This window comes from Stegodyphus dumicola, chromosome 6 (assembly GCF_044657685.1).
Source record: "Stegodyphus dumicola isolate Sdum_Otavi_A_Nest chromosome 6, ASM4465768v1".
In the NCBI taxonomy this organism is placed as follows: Eukaryota; Metazoa; Arthropoda; class Arachnida; order Araneae; family Eresidae; genus Stegodyphus; species Stegodyphus dumicola.
In genome coordinates, this window is record NC_140773.1 from 106,045,940 (window position 1) to 106,058,869 (window position 12,930).

Below are 12,930 nucleotides of genomic sequence, written 5' to 3' on the forward strand. Positions count from 1 at the left end.
ACCTAATTTGAATATCGCGCGCGTTGGAAATTTACATTCTGGCAGGGAAATGAAACGATGCTTGATAGAAAAAGGGGAATTAACATAAAGGAACGGGTTATAAAATAAAAGATAATGAAATTTAAATTAAAATATTTTATGATTTTGTAAATGATCATTACAAAATCATAAAATATTTTCGAACAAAAAGAAACATCCTCATCAGTGGTCGACTAACAACCTGAATAGTGGTAGTTAAAGAGTCCCAGAGAATGGTTTATTGGGTGCTTTCTCCAAGCTTAACGTGAGTAGTCACCTTCGCCCTCAGACAAATAGCGCTCGAGTACTTCGTCAAAATCCATTAACTTAACATAATCTTTATGAAGGAAATCAGAGAAATTATACATCAGTTTGTATTATTAAAGCATGCATTATTTTCTTTTTTTCTGATTTTGATTCGAAACTACGATACAAACAGGTCGTCAGTGCTAAAGAAATATAAAAAATCCGTGATATTAGTTAGAAGAAAAAGATACTCCTATGTCGAAGCCTAATGGGATTAGAGATGTGGTAAGGCCGACTTAAAAATTTAACTCAATGGAAGGATTTAAACAAAATTAGCAAGCATTTGAAAAATTAAAAGGTTAAAAAAAAAGAAAATAAAGAAAAAACAATAAGCAGTTAACAAAAAAAAAAAAAAAAATGTTTCCATATTAATCTGCGACCAATTATTTTGCAGGCAGAAAATTGAGTTTAAGTAAAAATGTACAGAAGTAAAATGAATATAATGAAACATGAACGAAATCAATAAATCCGTAAGCTGAGATAGCCTTTAACGTGTTTTAATTAAATCTACGTTTATTTTGTGCTTTCCAACTTTCTATGCATTTTAAAATAAACTCGACCTGTTAATTGATGGTAACTTTTTAATGCTCAAGAATGAGTACAATTTCCTTACTCGCGAAGACAAAGGGGGAGGAAAAAAATCATATTACTTACAGTTAAAGCAGCTCCGCTCCATATTTAAGGCAAGAATATTTTCGCAACGATTCCTGCGCTTTAAATTAGCTTTCTTAATTAGATTTGCCCTTTTTTTAATCAAAATGATCTCTCTCTTCATAAACATTCCTTTCTACTACGACGGCTACTGTCTTAATTTAGATGAATGCATGGAAATATTCTCTTTTTAGCACATAAATCTCTCAGTCAGTCAGAGATAATTTATACATTAATGAACAGAATATTGTAAATGTGTGTGTGGCGGGAGGGTATATGTATATATGTAAATGACACTATAATGAATTTCACTACTGAATGAATTACTTCACCAGACTTCATATTTTAAAACCCGGGATGTCTTAAAAATGAATAAGAGATGTTTAATTATTTGCAAAATTATTATTTTCTTCCAATACAAAAATATATCGTATCTTATCATAATGAATGGATTGGATTATTTCATTAGGACTTAGTACATTAGGGCCATCTGCCTAACAGAACAGGCGCCTTCAGGGAGAACGTTCTAAAAGATACTGTTTCGTATTCGCGATGCATATAGAGAAACCAAGAAAACATCCACGTAGGCAGCCTTTTCGCCGGCACTGAATCCAGGTTAAAATACCGCGATACAGCTATTTTACCGCTCAGCTAACTAGTGGGTGTTATCTCCTTAAAGGAAAAAATGCCTTCGTGCAATATTTCGTAAGAGACACTGACTTGAATTAACCTTACACAACAAGAAAATCATGAAAACTGTCATGAAGCCAACCAGTTCATTGGTATTAGAGCTTGGCTGAACTACCAATATCAAACGATTTTTCCTACGCGTCAATTGCCTAAAAAGGACTGTAGGACCAAAAAAAAAGTCAGTCTAAGTTCTTAAGAATGCTATTGGATATGCAGCATGCCTGACGTCTGCTCTATCAGGTCTTCCACATTTCTCAGAACAGATGAAATATCTTGTTTCTCGAGACTGGGAGTCAGATAGGCAAAGAAACTAGAGTAACAATGGTTAGGAGGTTCGAAAGAACGATCCTCCCTCTCTCATATACTTTCGTCTTCTGTATATCTCATTAACTAATCAGCTTAATGCGCTATTGTCATCGCCACCATCTGTAAGTTTACTATTTGGAATCTGCATTAAAATATCAGTGCCCAACGAACTTATTCCACCTGGCTGCTATTGGAGCTCTTATAAGACAGTAACGTTCTCGCGTAATATTAATAATTTCAAAAATTTTTATTCGCTAGATTAAACGAAATGCACACAATGAAAATCTCTTAAGCTGCTGACGTACGACTACTTTAGATCTTACACCTTGAGACTTTCTTCTCATGAAAGATTCATGAAAGAAACGTGTACGTATTAGAGATGACAAAAAATCGTCTGCAGCTGGATCTCAACACTTTCTGCATTCGAAAGTATTTTTTATTAGATATTTATCCAAACGTATGGGTCACTATGAATTTTATTGACAATTCCCATATCAGTAGCTACTGCGGCGAAAAGGTTTTCATGTTATAAAAAACGATGAATGGTCTTGCACGTCTACTGACAAAACACTATACTGCTAACCAAATGCAAAAATGTGACATCAGCAACTACTTTACTATACTAAAAGCACAAAGTTCACTTAATATAATGACTAAAAAATATTAAACATATTGCATTTTTAATTGATTAAATAAGTAAATTCTGGTACGAAATATCGACGCGCTTCATATATATTTACGTGAAACGCCAGCCGGATTACATAGCCTAGGGCAGTGGTCCCAAACTCAAATTGCATGCCGGCCGAATGCAATCTAAAAACAGCTGACGAGCCAGATATTTTTTTCTAATAAGAAGAAATTTTTTATCTACAAATAAAAAATATTTCACTATATAATTGACTCTCGCTTGCTGAAATGCCAAAATATACATAAACAATAATAATAACACAAAAAAACATCAAATTGATAATTATTTTCTATCTGAAATCTAATGGGTTACACCTTTTGTAATTCATACATATTCACAGCTAAATATTAATATTCCTGACTAACATTTATTTTAAAAAATTCTAATATGTTTAGTTACTCACTAAATAATATACTTTAATTTAAATTAAAAATATGGAAATTACGAAAACTTTTCAAGAGGAACAAAGCTTGAAAATGTATAATGGCAACCCCAAAAAAGCGATTAATCTTAGTGAAAAAACTCGTAACTAAGTTTATTTATTTTCTCACAAGTACAGATGAAAACTAATACAACCTGTACCTTCAAATCTTTCAATAAGCTTTAGATCACATCGTAAATTAATTAGCTCCATTTACAGAACGTCTGATGCGTTACTTATGCTGATTTTTTATGAATATTAATGTAAGCTCCGACTTAAATATCTAACATCTTGAAACCTCTGCAACAGGGTATCTGCAGTAAGTACACAACTGAAACGTCTTCGTAGATGCCATAAAATTGCTTCGGGTACCGTGTGCGGTCCGCAGGGTGCTAGTTTGGGACAACTGACCTACGGCTCTCAAAACGCAGCAGCTGGCGCTAGAAAGATGGAAAATCTCATTTAAAGCACATAATAATGCCAGAATTATTTCCTTAAAGTACACAAAACGCTATTTCATACAGAATTATGATCTGCATACAAATAAAATTTGAAACAAATAACGTTCATTTGGCAAATAAACGTCGTCAAAACTAAAGACTTTCGTTTTAAATATTAACAATGCTTATATTATTCACTATTAAATTCGAGCAACGCATTCAAAAGTAATTCCATTAAAATTAAACATTATGTATATCTTCAGAAGACGGCTTATGACTCTGTGAAGGAGAACATTCGAATCTTGACGACGATCATTGATTTTCTGAATCCCGACTGAATGACAAGAAAAGTGGCTTGATATTCAATTGTTTCAAAACTTCAAAAGCCAGAAATCCTCTTCCCAAATACTAGAGGATCGTGACAATATCAGGGCAAAGAATTAACTTAAATTTCGAGTATTTTAAGGATAACGAATTAAAATGAAAAAGGCGATTAAAAATATTTTCTCCTCTATGCACAATTAAAATGATATCGGTAAAATAAGCATTGATAATCACGATACTTCGCGCAGAAATAAAAATTTCTAGCTCAGAAAATACTTTTTCCAAAACTGCATAAATAAAATTATTATCTTGTGATTCAGCCGTAGTGCATTTACACAGTCTAAAACAGTAGAATAATAAACGATTTAGTGTTAATAACTAATGCATGCAATGTAATAAACAGTCAATTAGCATTAATGTCTCTGAATAACCTAACTATATCAAAACTTTAAGTGATAAAAACTTACTGTTATATCTTAAGAATTAAAATTTTTGCGATTCTTTTAAACTAGTAGTTTATTTAAACTAGTAAATAAACTTTTAAACTAGTATTAGTAATAGCAAAAGCAAACTTGGAATTATATTTGCAGGAAAAAATTTTAAATTTATTAATAAAAACAGTCTGAATTTCACAGACGCCAGCTGTTAATGAAGAACTGTTAGCTGAGTAGCAAAACTACACGCGACGCATTTCGTATATTCACATCGCTCGGCTTCAAGATATATATCACAACCTAAGTGACTTTACAAAAATCGTAATTCTGTTAACAGAATGAAGTTCCTAGATGTTCACATATGGCTGCTTTCAGTCATTATACATACATATTGTTGCCTGCGTACGGATTCGTAACAGACTGAATGCACACAGAACCGATGATAGCTTCATAAAACCTTTATTTCACCAAAAAGAACACAGTTCTGGAACTTTCCAGCAAAATACTCGTACAGCTCTTCACAGTAGAGTGCAATCAGTAATTACACTTCAAACTACTGACATCGTTAAATAAAAACGCAATACTAAATGCATCTACATTAATGTTTGTGAAAACTGCAACGCCATGAAGGAATTATGCAAATTTACAAGAAACAGTTGAACCAAACTTACAGGAAATATAAAGTGAGGTAAGGCATGCAAATGATTAGAATTATAAAGTGATTGCGCATGCGTGGAATGAGAACCGGCCGCTTGTTCCATGATATAAAGAGCTGTAAAGATGCGCTGAAATCTGTTAATCGTCCTTTGTCTGCGGTGAACTTTTAATTAGTGGTCAATATGTCTCGTCAGCAGCGGAGGGAGGCCATACCAACAACTAACGAAGTTCAAACGAGGCCGCATCGTCGGCATGCGAGAAGATAGATTTTCGTATCAAGCGACAGCAACCCGCACGCAGCGTAATGCCACAACAGTATCTGGAAGAAATTGGAGACAGGTTACAGAGAAGAACCTAACAAGTCGAAATCCTGACAATGGGGCATGCAACAGCACAATGCCACAGGACGACAGATAACTCATCCGCATGGCCATTACGGATTGTACAGCGTCCTCTCGTCCGTTAGCACAATATTGGAGCACGGCTACAGGTGTTGTGTTGTCTAGTTCGTCGCCTTCTGCAACAGCATGAACTGTGTGAAAGGAATACCCTATTACTCTAAGCAGGAATACCCTGTTACTGAATCACAGAGGTCTACGATTTCAACGGACACGGCAAAACAGAGCCTGGCATGCCCTGAGACAACAAGTTGTTTTCTCCAATGAAACTCGCTACATTCTGTAGTCCGCTGATGTAAGAGTAATCATCATTCAACAGTGATGACTATAAGGGAAGTTGTGGAGGCAAAGGTCCTTCTCATTATCCGATGCACTCCGTGCGCTGTATTTGAGCAGGAAAATTCCCCGGATATGTCGCCATTTGAGCATGTCTGGTTCATTGGTCGGCGGCTCACTCATACAGCGGGTGGGCCGCACATTAACACGGGATTTTGGCATCAAGTCGAAGCCAAACGGAATATCACTCCTCACAATAACATTCAGAACTTGTATGATTCAATGCCACGACGTGTACAGGCTCTTACTGCTCAGTGTGGAGGACACATAAAGTTCTGATCCGCGACGTTGTCTCGTAAATTTGATCTTTTATTTGTACCACTATCAGTAATACATGCAATAAATTTCATTCATTTCCAGCAATTCCTTCCCGGTGTTGCATTTTTTACAATTTTTAGTGCACAAGGTGGGGCTCTCTCAGATATCTCAATGCTTCGACTTCAGTTCTGAACTAAAAACTACTACTCAGAAAAAGATGCTCTCTCCGGTCTTACGTAGTTTTCTCCTGGCCTCTGAGAGAACTCTACTAAATTCCATTGCTCGAAATACAGTTACAGTTACATCTAAGGGACGGGTACAGGTACTATAGTTGCATAATTGGATCAAATACAGTTTTTCAATTACATACTCAGTACAGTTATACAGGGACCCGAGGAAAATGTCGCCAAACTTTTTGCGACATCTCGCCAGCTTAGCGAGATAGCCATAACAGACTTGCCCTATATCCTTACTTTTCTGAAAACAATCTTTGTCCAATCTTTCCCTCTCCCTCGCTTCTTTAGATTTTTCATGTCACATTATTATTAAAAAAAATCACATATTTTTTCACTAAAATCATTTATATATGCACAAAATTCGCAACGATATTTTCGAAAAAACAAAATTAATGAAACGGTGAAATCAGAATCGCAAATAGTACCCGACTGCTGCACATTAAATTCAAATCTATTGTGCAATTTTCTTAAAAGCAGTTATAGTTAAAATAATGTATTTAAAATTACAGTTATTGGAGGGGGGCAATGAATTTCATCAACAAACAAAATTCTACTACAGTTATAATACACAGATTATACATTTAATCTACACCTATCCACGATGTACGTTACATACACATTTTGTTTTAATGGTGTATTAGAATTCAAAATATGCTTCAACATTAATGAATATATTACTATGAATCTTAACGGGATCACGCGTAAATTAGAATTTAGTACTAGAACATATTAGCAGTATGACGAAGAATATAATTTGTCAAATAAATCAGCAAACAGCATTTATGTTGTAAGTGGAAATATTACAATATGTACATTTTATTTACCTAGGTTCTCATCTAAAGTAAAATAAAAAAAAAAGAAAGAAAGAATACCTATGATTCATTCGTTCAGCACACTTTTCAAAAGATTCGAATTCAAAATACTAAGAAACAAAGGGGTAAAATCACGTTACCTTCTTAAGCGCATTATATTTGCATATTAATAATTTTAATAACATTTTAAGAAGCAATAGAAGTCATAGCATAAAAATTATATACTAAAAAATTATTGTATTGATTTAACTTCCTTTTGATAATTTTGATTTAAAATCTCGCATTTTTACCAGTCCTGATGCGCTAAACAATAAATAATTTTTTCTTTTTACTTGTCAGTCTAATTAACTAAAACTGTGTAACTTAATTTTTTTAATTTATATTTTCTGTGTCTACATCTTTTCCGTATATTTTCCGTATAAAATTGTTCTTTATGTTATCTTTCGTAATTGTGGATGTCCTGGAATTTCATAGTCTGCAAATCTAAAGAGTATTTATATATTACTTTTATTTTATTTTTGCTGCTAGTTGTAAAAGTGGCTTATATCTTTACTGCAACTTTTGTTTACTGTATTTCATACTATAACTATTTTAAATTATGTTTATCATCAGTGACTTATTATAGCTCTTTCTTTTAGTTACAAGGATTCGAATCTTTTGAAAAGTGTGCTGAACGAATGAATCATAGGTATTCTTTCTTTCTTTTTTTTTTATTTTACTTTAGATGAGAACCTAGGTAAATAAAATGTACATATTGTAATATTTCCACTTACAACATAAATGCTGTTTGCTGATTTATTTGACAAATTATATTCTTCGTCATACTGCTAATATGTTCTAGTACTAAATTCTAATTTACGCGTGATCCCGTTAAGATTCATAGTAATATATTCATTAATGTTGAAGCATATTTTGAATTCTAATACACCATTAAAACAAAATGTGTATGTAACGTACATCGTGGATAGGTGTAGATTAAATGTATAATCTGTGTATTATAACTGTAGTAGAATTTTGTTTGTTGATGAAATTCATTGCCCCCCTCCAATAACTGTAATTTTAAATACATTATTTTAACTATAACTGCTTTTAAGAAAATTGCACAATAGATTTGAATTTAATGTGCAGCAGTCGGGTACTATTTGCGATTCTGATTTCACCGTTTCATTAATTTTGTTTTTTCGAAAATATCGTTGCGAATTTTGTGCATATATAAATGATTTTAGTGAAAAAATATGTGATTTTTTTTAATAATAATGTGACATGAAAAATCTAAAGAAGCGAGGGAGAGGGAAAGATTGGACAAAGATTGTTTTCAGAAAAGTAAGGATATAGGGCAAGTCTGTTATGGCTATCTCGCTAAGCTGGCGAGATGTCGCAAAAAGTTTGGCGACATTTTCCTCGGGTCCCTGTATAACTGTACTGAGTATGTAATTGAAAAACTGTATTTGATCCAATTATGCAACTATAGTACCTGTACCCGTCCCTTAGATGTAACTGTAACTGTATTTCGAGCAATGGAATTTAGTAGAGTTCTCTCAGAGGCCAGGAGAAAACTACGTAAGACCGGAGAGAGCATCTTTTTCTGAGTAGTAGTTTTTAGTTCAGAACTGAAGTCGAAGCATTGAGATATCTGAGAGAGCCCCACCTTGTGCACTAAAAATTGTAAAAAATGCAACACCGGGAAGGAATTGCTGGAAATGAATGAAATTTATTGCATGTATTACTGATAGTGGTACAAATAAAAGATCAAATTTACGAGACAACGTCGCGGATCAGAACTTTATGTGTCCTCCACACTGAGCAGTAAGAGCCTGTACACGTCGTGGCATTGAATCATACAAGTTCTGAATGTTATTGTGAGGAGTGATATTCCGTTTGGCTTCGACTTGATGCCAAAATCCCGTGTTAATGTGCGGCCCACCCGCTGTATGAGTGAGCCGCCGACCAATGAACCAGACATGCTCAAATGGCGACATATCCGGGGAATTTTCCTGCTCAAATACAGCGCACGGAGTGCATCGGATAATGAGAAGGACCTTTGCCTCCACAACTTACGACCGAAATAGTTTTAATAAAAAACAATTTTTAATGCATTTAATTAAACTTGTTAATTAAGAGGGTTTTTTTTAACATATTTATTTTCCAGTTTTAAATTCACTGAAAGAGGGTAAAAATAAAGAAAGGAAATAATTGTTTCTAAATATAGCAAAATTATTTTTGTTGATATAAATAGCAACAAACTATGTGAGTCACTTTTTTTTACAAGCATTTCCCGATATAGAAAAAACAAAGTTTACATTCTATTTACTTGAAAATTTTTATTTATTGTCAGCAGCCCATTGACCAAATTTGAAAAGATCTTCAAAAGTCGGCATTTCCGAAATTTCCTAGGATTTCCGGGGGGGGAGAACTTCACTTGGAAGATTAGTTTTCTATATATACGAACAGCATAAAAGTCTAAATAATGCAACTAAATAGCATGATTAGGAGGGGATGTGACAAAATACAAAAGAAAATAATAACTTTTAAAATTTTTGAGGAAAGTTTCTTAATAATATACAGTCATCGCTAAAACGTCTGTGAGCAAAATTTCAAGAAAATCGGCTCGGTAGAAGGGGATCATTAATTTCAAAGTATAATCTGAACAAACATACACCGAAACCAACCTGAACAGCCGAACCAAAACCATAATAAACAAACATCATCAAACCAAATAAAACGGATATTTCAAGGAAAAATAGTATTTAATTGAATAATAAATAATTAAAGTTTTATGCTTAGCTGAAAATAATTGTAAAATCTTCCATTTTTAATGTCTTACCAGCAAAATCTATCAAAGCGAAGAGAATTTTAAAATTGTCAGTTGAAAAGATAAAAATATTACCAACTAAATTACAAAATCCCTAATAATTCAATGTTATAAAATATTAAAAAAAAGTAACTTCCAAATTTTCTCTTATGGAACCTAATACAAAAACTAACAGTAAAAGAAAGAACCGAGAATTTTAGTTTGTGGCTTATTCATACCATTGTCAATGAAAGAAAAGATAAATATAAGTCCAAATATATACAGAATAATAAATACAGTGTATAAATAAAAATAAAATATATAAGTAGAATGATGAACTCGAGATAAAATGATTGCTAAATAGTTATAAAACTATAAGGTATTTTCTCCTTCCCTTCGGCATGCCTTCGTGAAGTAACATTAGCACATTCGGTGCGTATTCGAAGAGTCCAGGTTCGAGTCCCAGCTAGGCCATTGCTCATTTTTCTTATTTCCCACTTCAAAAATCCTAATGACTCGACAAGACAAGATCTGAAGACATTTCCGAATCCTATTATTTAAGGGATTTACATACAATTTTGAAAACCAGACAAGATCGTTAAAAAATAACTAATTTCCCCTACGTCACAGAAACATATGACAATATTTTTAAAACCATAAAAAAGAAAATATACTCATTTTATGAAAACCATACACAAATGTTCTGAATTTTGCAGACAGTTTAAATAAACTTTTCCTAATTGGAAGAATTCAATCCATATATACTATACATATATATATAATATTGAATGAACTAAAATTCATTGAAATCGAAAACAAATTTTTCTAATACTTGTGCAATAGCTGCAAAGTAAGATAATAATAATTTATTTACTAAAAATATATTGATTATATTATCTCCTAACATAAATTGAGGAATGTATTAAAATTAGGTAACCCAGAAGAATGAAATTCCGAAAATTGTTTTTTAAAGGAACTTGAATGTAAATCATGAAAAAAACTTTCTAAGGGAACTTGAATTTTAATCATGAAAAAGATTTTGAAAGGTATTTGAATTTAAATCACGAATTTATTTTTAAAAAAATTGCACTTTGAGAAAGAAAATTAATAAACGAAGTAATTATCGTCATTGATCGAAAATTAGTTGACTTTTCAAGAGGAACAACCCAACTCCCGCTCAAATAACAATAATTAATAAATGCGAATATACACAGTCAAATATTTGCTGTGATATTAATAAATTAAAAAAGAGATAGCATATATAGAAATATTATCACTCAAGGATGGTACAGTATAGAACAGGAAGCGACAAATTAAAAACAATTGAAGTAAAAGTGCCTTTTTGGCAGTATGAAATAAAATACAAACTTACGATCTAAATCTACGTCCATGGTCTCCAAGAAATACAACCACAATAAGGATAAAATAATTATACGAAGGGTGAAATAAGGGTGGCCAGAAGGAAAGAAATGCCACAAAAAACTTTCACATCACTACTCGAAGGCACTCCAAAGAAACTATGAAGAAGATCATAACGACGACAGCAACCATCCATGCGGAAGAAGTTGACACAAGAGACAACTCAACCATAAAGCAACGCAAGTGGAGAATTTAAGAAAAACTTATTAAGATTTTTTTGAATGGATCCCATACACTTTTCTTTTACCCAATATAAATCCCCTTCACTCGACAGCTTGTGAAGCAAAACGTTCACTGTGACTGAACAAGATTCATTAAGAATCCCAGCGAAGTGACCGCTATGTTTTTTCCCTAGATGTCAACTTTGAAACCAATGACTCGAAACGAAAAATCTAAGAATAAAAAGGGTTAGAAAGAAGGGAAAAAAAAAGATTTACGTTTCATAACGGTATTGAGTAGTTTGCCTGGAGCTTTACATGAGAAAGTTCGGCTGCTTAAAAGCAAAGACAAATATTTCACGCATGTTGCACACGTGACAGTTTTTTACATCTATAACAGCAACTAATGGCAACTTTATAGCAAAAGAAAGAAAACTAGTAGGATTATGAACAACAAACAAACATGTCATAATAATTTGTTCAACAGGGAATAAAAAAAAAAAAAAAATGAGTCCTTTGCTGGGTTACTGCAAATGAAATGCCGAATGAAAGTGAGCTGTGGTATATGCAAATTTCTAATGATCTGAAACAATTGCAAACGACGCTTATGTAATAATAACAAACCGAAATAACTAAAAAGCTTACAGTAAAACAATTCTTTTTATTCAAATATTTCGCATTGATTGGCAGCGCTTTAATAAAAAGTCAAACATTTCCTTTTTCTATCAGACGTGCCGAATTTGAAAAGTCGAGGTACTCTGTGATTACGAAATACTGAATTTCAGTACTTCATTAATGAAAAACGGCATGTACAGCAAAATTAAGAAGCTAAGTTTCGAATTCATAAAATTTACGGAATTTATTTCGTGGTAATTACAATTGGATATCGAACACGTTTAAATTTATTAAAAATCTATTTGATTAATGAATCCAATGCATCATCTTGCTTCTCAACCTCATCATGAAAGAGTGAATCGTTTGATTTAAAAATTCAACATTATTAGCAGTAGTACAATAACTAAATATCGACTTATGGGAAGCGACAAAGGAATTACGGGAAATTATTTTTAAAATTCTGAACAGTCTTCATTTGAAAGTTTTTGATCAATTCAATGTTGTAAAAATCGAAATTTTGTGCATTATAAACTCAGATTTCTGTGGAATACTGCATTGTAATAACGAATGTATGACAAATGTCAATAAAATTAGGATGGTAGAAAGGTGATCAAAACCAGTTTCAAGATTTCACCCCAACCAACAAAGCAATCAGAAAATCAGTTCCATCAATGGAGTTAAAAATATTGCTGTCTCTAACCGTCTTTCTGATATTCTCATCTGCACCAATATACGCAGCACCCAATATGCACCCTCGTGGTAGACTTACAGGGAATTTTTCATTTCATTTTCTGCTTTCCAAAGTGCAATGTCGGCCGACATAAAATCCTGTACGCAAATTATATGAAAACAGACTGTGGCGTGAAGTTATCGCTACAAACAGTGCTAAAAATTATGTTATTTTATCGTTAATGCATTTCCAGTTAATTGCAGATCAGCATAAAATAGCATTTTTCAACACAAAAAGGTTCT

General features: G+C 32.9%; 1 protein-coding gene across 11 annotated transcripts in view; it reads right to left on the bottom strand.

Annotated features, from left to right (window-relative positions):
- The window catches only part of LOC118200162 (neuroglian-like), a 449,595-nt gene that overhangs the window by 185,740 nt on the left and 250,925 nt on the right, over nucleotides 1-12,930 (bottom strand). Inside the window, exon 1 of one of the 11 annotated variants that reach the window (XM_085818768.1) lies at nucleotides 11,139-11,161. The exons of the other annotated variants lie outside the window; for them this stretch is intronic. The gene's annotated coding sequence lies outside the window, so the exon portion shown is untranslated. Of the gene's footprint in view, nucleotides 1-11,138; nucleotides 11,162-12,930 lie in introns of those variants that run through there. 11 annotated transcript variants of the gene reach the window in all.